The 11,304-nt window shown below is 35.5% G+C and overlaps 1 pseudogene; it reads right to left on the bottom strand.

The window, feature by feature from the left end:
- Positions 1-9,892: 9,892 nt before the first annotated feature.
- LOC126061656 (olfactory receptor 5K3-like) lies at positions 9,893-10,854 on the bottom strand (annotated as a pseudogene).
- Positions 10,855-11,304: the final 450 nt, after the last annotated feature.

The raw sequence follows: 11,304 nt of genomic DNA, 5'->3' as shown, positions 1-11,304 counted from the left end.
CTCTACTTTGTCTGTTGAGATACAAATCATGGAGATATAAAATTCTAAGTTAGACTATTTCTAGCTTTCCCTTTGAATTGCTCTTGGACAACAGGGAGTAGAGCCAATCCTCCAAGCTTCCCCTGCTGTCTCTGAAGTACAGGCACACACACTTACAGGGAATCTTAGTTTCCCTAAAGTGTCGTCTTGTATGACCTCAAGTGCTGATGCCCCAGATTCAGAAGAACATTTTCATAATTTCAAAGAAATGCTTGCAGTGAAAAGGTTTTTGTATATGAACTTATACAAAGATAGGGGACAAATATAGGGCACCCTAGATTTACTACTCTCAAATAATTCAATGTCAATTTTGTATTGACAATCTTAAAGTACACTTAAAATCAATTTTTCTGCATATATGTATTTTTTTTTTCACTTAGCAATTTTTTTTTTTTTTATCCTATCCTAGTGACAGCTGTTAACTGAAAGGTCAGCAGTTCAAAGCCACCAGACACTCCTTGGAAACTCTATGGGGCAGTCTTACTCTGTACTATAGGGCTGCTACGAGTCGGAATTGACTTGATGGCAATGGGTTTTTTTTTGGTTACCCTAGTGGAGTGAAAATTTAACAATTACAAAGTATGGGTGTTTTAAATTTATAATGTAGAAAGTACACAAAGGTCAGTAATTATTGAGGGAACTATTTAAAGAAAATTACTTTGGAAAGCTAGAGACAGAAAAATGCATTGATTTCCTTAACAAGTTAATTGGTGTATATCATCTTTATATTTCTATTGACCCATTCTGCTATGATGGAGCAAATTTTCTGAGACTAGTTGTAAATAAAACATTAATATTTTCCCTCTTTATCTGAGTACTTTCCATTTCTAGCAACGGGCCTCCTGTTGTTCTAATCTTATGAGATTTGCAGATCATACTCTAATAATTATGACCATATTATGAGAATTGATAACTATCCTCTCCAGTTTGTTCCATAGAGACTTCTACCATTTATCAGATAGAAGCTCCCCATCGTTTCATTACTTATTTAAGGTCACATTCTCCTGAGATTTCCAGATCTATTTATCTTAGTTGAAGTTCAGTGGCCATTACTTCATGACATTGTCAAATACAACACAGCTGCCAAGAAGGCTTTAATATTTGTTGTCTCTAAGATAATTTCAAATTCTTTAGGACAATATTTAAGGTTCTCTGTAACTTGATCCACATCCGTCCTTACTTCCCACATACACCAATAGCTCTTCAAGCTTTCTCACTCTGTCCACCCACCAGTGCCACACTTACTCATTTCCATGAACACTGACCGTGCCCATGCTATAATTTCTTACAAATCATAATTCCAAATATAGATTTTGACACTTTGACCAAATATCTATATCCTTTCCATACTTTTTATTAAGGCATAGCTTACATATGAAGATATGTAATAAAATTTTAACTAAATAACTGACTGATCTCCATTTCTGAGTCCTTAAGCATATGTTATATACCCAACATAATGTAGGATTTCTCATGCTTCATCTACATTGTTTTTATTATATGTGTATGCACAATTTTTTTATTAGATGGTAGGCATTTTGAGATTAACTCTGACTTATACGTCTGTGAAGTGAGCTGTAAAATGCTCTGGTAAAAAGACAGAATGGATCCAAATCTGAGCTCCACCTTGATCACCTGGGACAAGTGAACTTATTTCCAGTATCCTACCAATGATGCTAAGTGACCACTGTGGCCTGTGCAAATTGAGATTATTAACTTCGGAGAAGAGCCTACAAAGGAAATTATTCAAACTCTTCATTTGAAAAAATTTAGGTGTCTTTCTATTACTTGAATTGACATTTTAAAACTTGTTGTTAAAAATATATGTAACCTGACACTTGCCAATTCAAGATTTTTCATGTGTACAATTTAGTGATACTAATTACATCTGTCATGTTGTCCTACCTTATCTACTATATTTCTGTTTCCTTGGAAAACTATAAACTTTTCTGAATCATATCACAATAGCTTATAAGTTAATAAATTAAAGTAAGCTTGCCTTTATATTTTTGTTTTCTAAATTTTTGGTTGTTTTTAAATAGTCATAGGATTTTTGAGAACAAATTTTGTTTTGCTTTACAAGGTTATCTCATTATCTAGTGACAGCAGTAGAACACTTCAACTGAAGATGCTAATCATGTAAATTCTATGGCCAAAACAGATTTATTTTTCCATAACTTTGAAATTGATTTTTCCATAAACATCAAAGGAAACCCAATGGCTAAACATTTTTAAATTTGTTTATTTGAAAGTATTAAGTATAAACCATCTAATGATTCAGCTAAATCAGAAATAACTTTAAATTCACATTACTGCAACAATGAGCTCAAACATAGCAACGATTGTGAGAATGGCACAGCACGAGGCAGTGTTTTCCTCTGTTGTACATAGCGTCGCTATGATTCAGAACTGACTCGACGGCACCTAACAACAACAAACTTGACTTACTTTGTAGAATTACTTTGTGACTTTAACTGTCTCTTTTGAAATTGTACCTTATAATCAGACAAAGTCAGGATGAATTGCAGTATCGTGTCTTATCCTAGCTCCTCATAGTATTCAATTGACAGAAAAACTAGAAAGATAACTAATCAGTTGAAATCTAAGAACAATGAAGATAACAAATTTTGAGAAATAAATATTTATGGATGTCAATATTAAAAGTAAAAATAAATCAGAATATTTCTCTTACCTGGATTTCTCTGAGAAGGAGAATAGCTTGTTACTTCCCTTGTGGTGTTAGGACAAATAGAATTTCTGAATATAAATCTTGGTCTCTAAAACATTTGGGATTGAAAGAATGAAAATCTTGGAGACTACTAATAGGTCAGTGATGATAATTAGAGTGCAAAGTTTGTTTTCCATCTAATCCTAAAGGGATTTTCTTGAATTGACATCATTGTATTTCTGTGTGGAGACTCTGTCCTCAAAACACAGAAACAATATGGCATTCATTAAAGATGCTTTGTAAAATACTGTGGTTAAAGCAAAAGGCCTCACCAAACTGAGGATAATCACCTAGCTGGCTCTTACGTAACTGATCTAATTTCTAAATCCTGTTTGCCGTTCTGTGCATAAAATGTAAAAGGGGCAGAAAAAAGCCTCAGACTGTATTGACCACTTATTGGAAGACATAGGTCTAATTTGGCTTATGAAAAATTAATAGCATTTGGTGAAGAAAAGATGAAAAGGTGTGGTGAATTCAGCCAAGGTCCCTGACTTCTTCACTCTGTGAATTGAATCCGTCCACGTGTCCGTCAAGCCTTCATTGGAAAAACTTTGATATTACCATTTACTTAATTATCTAGTGCTGCTGTAACAGAAATACCACGAGAGGATGGCTTTAACACTCAGAAATTAATTTTCTCACTGTTTAAGAGGCAAGAATTAAAAATTCAGAGTGTTGGCTCTAGGGGAAGGCTTTCTCTCTGTGTTGGCTCTGGAGGGGAAGGTCCTTGACTCTTTTAGCTTCTGCTCCTGGGCATTTTTCTTCTTGCATCTCTGCTTCTCTCCTTTGCTTGCTTAATCTCTTTTATATCTCAAAAGACATTAACACAAGATACACGCTACGCTTATCCAGCCTCATTAACATAACAAACACAACCCATTCCCAAATCGGATTTTAACCACAGGCATAGAGGTTAGGACATACAACACATATTTTCGGGGATCACGATTCAATCCATAACATTCCACCTTTCGGCTCCTCAAAATTCTTGTATTTACCACATGCAAACCACATCCATCCTGTCACATCATCCCAAAAGTCTCAAATGAACTCCAAGTCTAAAATCTCATCTTTTAAAGCATTTAAATCAAGTATGTGTGAGACTGAAGAAGTATCCCATCCTGAGGCAAAATTTCTTTTCATCTGTTAACTTGTGAAGTCTAGACTACAAATTATCTGTTTCTGAAGTACATTGATGCAACAGGCACAAAGTAGACATTGCCTTTGCAAGTGAGAGAAATTGAAGGAAAAGAAGGGATAATGGGCATCAAGAAAGTCCACTACCCAGCAGAACAACTAACATTAGCTATCAAGTCTTCTTCTACTCTGTTCTATAGGGTCACTATGATTCGAAATTGGCTCCATGGTAACTTTTTTTTTTATAACATAAGGTGTTGAGCATCTTTTCGTATGCTTATTTGCCATGCGTGTATCTTCTTTTGCATGTGAAAGCTGGACAATTAATAAGGAAGACTGAAGAAGAATTGACCCCTTTGAATTGTGGTGTTGATGAAGAATATTGAATATACCATGGGCTGCCAAAAAAATGAACAAAGCTGACTTGGAAAAAGTACAACCAGAATGCTCCTTAGAAGCAAGGATGGCGAGATTGCATCTTACATACTTTGGACATGTTGTCAGGAGGGATCAGTCCCTGGAGAAGGACACCATGCTTGGCAGAGTACAGGGTCAGCAGAAAAGAGGAAGACCCTTAACGAGATGGATTGACACAATGGCTATAACAATGGGCTCAAGCATATCAACGATTGTGATCATGGCGCAAGACTGGGAAATGTTTTGTTCTGTGGTACACAGGGTCACTATGAGTCTGAAACGACTCTACTGCACACAACAACAACAACATACCTTCTTTGGTGAGGTGTCTGTTTGGATCTTCTCGCCCACTTTTTAATTGGATATACTTTTTTCTTATTGCTGGGTTTTAAGGGTTCTTCATATATTTTGGGTACAAGTTATCAGATATGTGTTTTTAAATATTTTCTCCTAGCTCGTGGCTTGTCTTTTCAGTCTCTTAACGGTGTCTGTCTCAGAGCATGAGCTTTTAAATTTAATGAAGTCCAACTTATTAATTTCTTCTTAATGGAATTTGCTTTTGTTGTACCTAAAAACTCATCACAAACCCAGGTAATCTAGATTTTTCTCCTGTTTATCTTTTATCAGTTTAATAGTTTTGCATTTTACATTTAGAGCTATGATCCATTCTGAATAAGTTCTTGTTTACGTTCAATGTCTAGATTAATTGTTTTTTTTTAATGTGGATGTCCAAGAGTTCCTGAACCCTTTGTTGAGAAGACTGTCCTTTTTTCATTAAGTTGCTTTCACTCTTTTGTCAAACATCAGTTGTGTGGGTCTATTTCTAGGCTCTCTAATCTGTTCCATTGATCTATTTGTCTGTTCATTCACCAATGCCACACTGTCTTGGTTACTATAGTATAGTAAGTTGTAAAGTCAGGTAGTGTCAGTTCTCTTACTTTGTTCTTCTTCAGAGTTATGTTGGCTATTCTAGGTCTCTTGCCTTTCCATATAAACTTTAGAATCAGTTTGTCACTGTCCACAATATAACTTGCTGAGATTTTGATTGAGGTTGCATTGAATCTACAGATCAAGTTGGGAAGAACTGATATCTTAACAATATTGAGTCTTCCTTGGAATCGATTCAATGGCAATGGGTTTGGTTTATATATGGTTTATAAATGGAATATCTCTTCATTTGTCTAGCTCTTCTTTGATTTCCCTCATCAGAGTTTTGTTGTTTTCTTCATATAGATCTTTTATGTGTATTGTTAGATTTCTACCTATTTAAGTTTTTGTGATAATGTAAATGTTGTGTTTTTAATGCCAGTTTTGATTGATGGTATATAAGAAACAATTGACTTTTGTATATTAACCTTGTACCCTGCAACCTTGCTATAATCACTTATTTGTTCAAGGAAGATTTTTTTTCTTTGTTTGGATTCTTTAGGATTTTCTGCATAGACAACCATGTCATCTGTGAACAAAGGCAGTTTTATTTCCTCTTTCCTGACCTATATACCTTTCATTTTCTTATCTTATTGCATTATTGGACTTCCAGTATGATGTTGAATAGGAGTGGTGAGAGGGCACATCCTTGCCTTCTTCACCATTTTAGGAGGAAAGCGTCTAGTTTCTCACTATAAAGTATGAAGTTAGCTGTTGGTTTTTTGTAGATTCTTTTTTTTTTAATCAAGTTGAGGATGTTCCCCTCTATTCCTAGTTTCCTGAGAGTTTTTTAATCACGAATGGTTATTAGATTTTGTCAAATGCTTTTTTTGCACCTATTAATATGATCAAATGACTTTTCTTCTTTAGTCCGTTGATACAATAGATTATAGTAATTGGTTTTCAAATGCTGACCCAGTGTTTCACATCTGAGATAAATTCTGCTTTGTTGTTATATACATACATATATGTATAGTTGGACTCAGTTTACTAATATTTTCCTGAGGATTTTTGCATCTATATTCATGGGAGATATTGGTCTTTGGTTTTTCTTTCTTGTAATGACTTTGTCTGTGTTTGGTTTTAGGGTAAAGCTCTCCTATGAATGAGTTAGAAAACATTCCCACTGCTTCTATTTTCTGGAAGAGATTGCAGAGATTTGGTATAATTTCTTCCTTAAATGCTTGGTAGCTTTCACCAGTAAAACCATCTGGGCCTGGTACTTTACATTTAAACCATTTGATTTGTTAGTTTTTGGTTGAAGTCACAAGAAGAGTGGGTTAGAAGGTGGGGAATAGGATTCTATTGAAGAATTGGGTACAGAGGCTTACAGTGATTGATTTCAAGGGCTAATTACAGAGGTTTTCAATCATAGTCACATATCCTTCAGGAGGGGTCATAAAAACATCACTGGTTGGTCTTAAGCAGCTTTAATCAGATGTCTCAGAGAGTTGTGATAACTGTTCAGTACCAGTATCTCATTTCCCAGAAATAGCTGGTTAAAACAAAACCCTTTTAAGTTGCCTGGGAAACTTTAGATAAGGCTAGCTCCGAGACACTTTCAAAACAATTTTAATTATATCCTTTTCATAAAGAAACATTTCTTGGCCCATTTACACAAAGACACCTGTGGCAATATTTCCTTTCTTAGAGTGTATCTCTTTCATATCCTGGCTTGACCCCAGGGTGAAACACTCTTTCAGGTCCCGTGATTACTAGCAAATAAGAAGCCAGATAGCAGGAACCTGGGAAAAGTAACCCTGCTGAAATCAGCTGGGCAAATAAAGAGCCCTGGGAAGACATGTTAAAAAAAAAAAAAAAGGACTAGTTTAATTCATTAAAAAAACTGAGTTTAATTCAATCCTTTAGTCTTAGTTTGAAAACTCTTCATGAACTTCTCCTTTACAGGCTCTTCTCCAGTGTCAGCTCTTACCATCTATTATTTGAATTATTGCAGTTAGTCTCATTGCTTCTAGCCTCTCTGTCCAGTCAAATGCCAAATCAGTTAAAAGAAATCATATTATAGTCGACCCTCTACATCCACAGTTTCTGCATCCACGGATTCAACCAACCATAGATCAAAATATTAAAAAAAAAAATAAGAAAATTTCAAAAAGGTAACCATGAAATTGCTGCTGCCAAGCACTACGCTGAATCCAAGCAAGTAAAATGATGTGTAGGCATCCCCTGCTGTAGCCTCCCACCTTTTCATAGATCCTCAGTCTCTCTCCAGCTTTCATTGTTTTACCATTGTTCTCCTAGAGTCTTGTTTGTTTGCTACTTGTGCTGTGTGCACCCTTTGTTTCTGTGAAAAAATGGCTCCTAAGATAAAAAGCAATTAAGTTGTCAAAGTAATCCCTCAAAGGTTAAGGGGGTGCATAAAGTGCTATCTCTCGATGAGAAAATAAAAATTTCAGATCTTTAGAAAAATGGCATGTCATTTGCTGAAGTGGGTTGTAAGGTCGGTAAGAATGAATTGAGCATTCGCACAATAAAGCAGAAAGAATGAGAAAGCATTAAGCAGTAAGTGTAAGCCTTAACAAATGCATTTTACATAGCATTTTGTTATATTAGGTATTATAAGTAATTTAGAGGTGATTTAAAGTATATAGGAGGATGTGCATAGGTTATATGCAAATACTGCACCATTTTATATAAAGGACTTGAGCATCCTTGGATTTTGGTGTCCGTGGGTGGTCCCGGAACCAATCCTCATGGATTCCAAGGGACAACTGTATTCAGCTACCAGGAAGACATCAATGTTTGATGCTTCTAAGATAAATTCAGATTCCATAAGGTGGCATTTAAAATTCTCAGTAAAGGATCCACTTCCATCCTTATTCACTGAGGGTTTTCACCAATAGCTCTGCCAGATTTCTACACCCATCCTTCACCTCCCTCATTCCATACCAGCGTTGTCACACTCATTTCAATAAACATTGACTCTGCTCGTGCTTTTATTCCTGTTTTTCTCCCATATCAAGTTGTTTCTACCCTTTAAACATCTGTTATTCCTGATACTATTTATAACTAAATACCTCAGACTACACTGATCTCCATTTTCTGCATTCCCAAGCACATGCTATATACCCAACACAACCTAAAATTCCTTGGGTATAATTTACATTGCCTTTTTCCTCATATGTGTATGTCCAATTTCCTTATTAGATTTTAAGCATTTTGAGATTAACTGTGACTTAATTTTCTGTGAAAGGAGCTGTAAAACAGTGTGGGGAAAAGGTATTATTGAATCAAACTCTAATTCCATTTGGATGTCTGCACGAACTTGGGCAAACTACTTAATATTTAAACATATGAGTTTTTTACTCTAGAAAAGCATGAAAAATAATGCCTAAATCATTGGAATGTAATATATATGAAAGTACTAGTTTTATGTGCATTCTCATTTAACCATTTTTCTTTCATATTTGCACACATAAATGATCAAAAAACATTTTCTGTTGTTTAGCTTTCTAGAATTTTCACTATTTTCTGCATTTTTGTGGAGCAGTATCTCTAGCTTTCCATTAATGCTAATAATATACAAATAATTTACATGGGAATTAGTTCAGATGATTGATATTCCTAATAATAAGTAATGCTATCTTGGGGGAAAACCCTTGAATGAATTGATATAATCAGGAATTGTACTATTATGCATCATGGACAACTATCAAACTATGTGAAAACATTCAACTCCACAGGACTTTCAATATAAATAGCAATATTTTCAACTAAAGGTTGATAAATTACCATTATATAAACACTCTTTCAGAGAGCTTGATAGGAAAAATGACTAAAACTAAAGATAAAGATGTTCTTGATTTGAGAATACATACTCTGTATAAACCTATATTGAAACAAAAATTCTCATACTACTCAAAAAAAGCTGAGAATAGAATTCAAATGCACATTTTACTTTTGATAGATGTTATTGTTGTGGTTAGGTGTCATCAATTTGGTTCTGACTCATAGCGATTCTACGTACAACAGAATGGAACACTGCCCAGTCCTTGTAATTGTTGTGATGCTTAACACCATTGTTGCAGCCACTGTGTCAATTTATCTCATTGAGGGTCTTCATCTTTTTCACTGACCCTCTGCTTTAGCAAGCAAGATGTCCTTCTCCAGGGACTGATCCCTCCTGACAACATGTCCAAAGTATGTGAGATGGAGTCTCAGCATCCTTGCTTCTAAGGAGCATTCTGTTTGTACTTCTTCCAAGAGGTTGATAGATAGTGTGGCTTAAGTAATTAATATATGAGAACTTGAAATGTGTGTAGTTTTTATGGCTATGCTTAGGGATTCCATAAACTTGCCAACAGTGCTAAATGAAGGGTATATACTACATTTATTCCTAGGATTTTTTGGATATGTTGAAAATTGTAGCTAATTGCACTCTGACAACAATATACAACCGTAGGAGTAGTCATGTACTTCACTCGTAAGAGACTCTCATGGTTTAGATTTTGAAATACATATTAGTAGAATCCTTCCTTCATGAACTTATTTAGCCTTTTATGTATTATTTGACTTAAAAATCATCATGGTTTAGTGATTTAATATATGATACACAAAGTGGACATTTTCCATTTCTCAGTATCCTTGACTTTGAAGAAAGTTTAACTAATAAAAATCAGTTTGTCAAGGGGATGATATTTGTTTCAGAATGTTATGAGGTTTTCTGTTCTTCATAATTCTTTTCATAACATTTATTACTTCCTTATTTCTTAGACTATAGATAAAAGGGTTTAATAAAGGAATTACTAGAGTGTAACAAATAGCAACTGGTATATCTTTACCCCCCTCTTTAATGGAGCTTGGCAGAATGTACATGAAGAGAAGAGAACCATAGAATATTGAGACTGAGAGAAAGTGAGATGCACAAGTAGATAAAGCTTTGCCTCTTCCCTCTTTGGACTTCATTTTAAAAATTGTGAAAAAGATGCAAAGATAAGAGATTAGGACTATGATAATACTGAAGATCTGAACTGACCCTGCAACGATGAATACCATCAGTGCATTGATATATGGGTCGACACAGGAAAGTCTGTATAATGGAAGAACATCACAAAAAAGTGATTGATTTGATGAGATCCACAAAAGGTTAACCTTAACAGAAATACTACATGAATAATGGAATGCAGGTTCCCAGCTATGTAGGCCCCTATGATCATCTGAATGCAGAGTTTCTTTGACATCATGGTGTGGTACTACAGTGGACTACATATTGCCACATAGCGATCATAGGCCATTGCTGCCAGGAGACAGCAGTCTGCAGTTTCAGCAAAGCAGAAAAAATAAAGTTGTGCCATGCATTCATAGAGGGAAATCATTCTGTCCTCAGAAAAGAAGCTCTCTAACATCTTGGGGTTGATGGCACAGGAACAGCAGGAATCTATGAGAGCTAGATTGCCCAGAAAGATGTACATGGGTGTGTGGAGACGGCGCTTCATGAAAATCAATCCCACCAACGCAAGATTCCCCACCATGGTGATCAGACAGATAGCAAAGAACACCACAAACAGAAGAGTCTTTAGATCTGGGTGATCCATAAATCCTATGAGCATAAATTCAGTTGTCAAGGAGTGATTGTCCTTGTTCATCTCTACTTTCCTGCTGAGACAGAAAATATGGAGAGAGAGGATTCTAATTTAGAGTGTGTCTAATTTTCTCTTCTAATTTCTATTGAAGAACAGGGAGTAGGGCTACTTCCTAAGTTTTCCTTGACATTTCTAAAATACAGGCATACATACTTCTAGGGAATATTATTGTTGTTAGGTGCTGTCTTGCTGGTTCCCACTCATAGAGACCCAATGTACAACAGAATGAAACACTACCTTGTCCTGAGGAATCCCCACAATCATTGCTATCCTTGAGTCCCTTGTTGTAGCAACTGTGTCAATCCATCTCATTGAGGATCTTCCTCTTCTTTGCTGAACTTCTACCTTACCAAGCATGATGTTCTCCAGGGCCTGGTCCCTCCTGATAACATGTCCACAGTACATGAGACGAAGTCTTGCCATCCTCACTTCCAAGGAACATTCTGGTTGTAC

The sequence above is a fragment of the Elephas maximus genome, chromosome 18, assembly GCF_024166365.1.
Source record: "Elephas maximus indicus isolate mEleMax1 chromosome 18, mEleMax1 primary haplotype, whole genome shotgun sequence".
NCBI classification, from domain to species: Eukaryota; Metazoa; Chordata; class Mammalia; order Proboscidea; family Elephantidae; genus Elephas; species Elephas maximus.
Note: the sequence above shows the minus strand (reverse complement) of the source record. Positions and strands in the feature narration are given on the sequence as shown.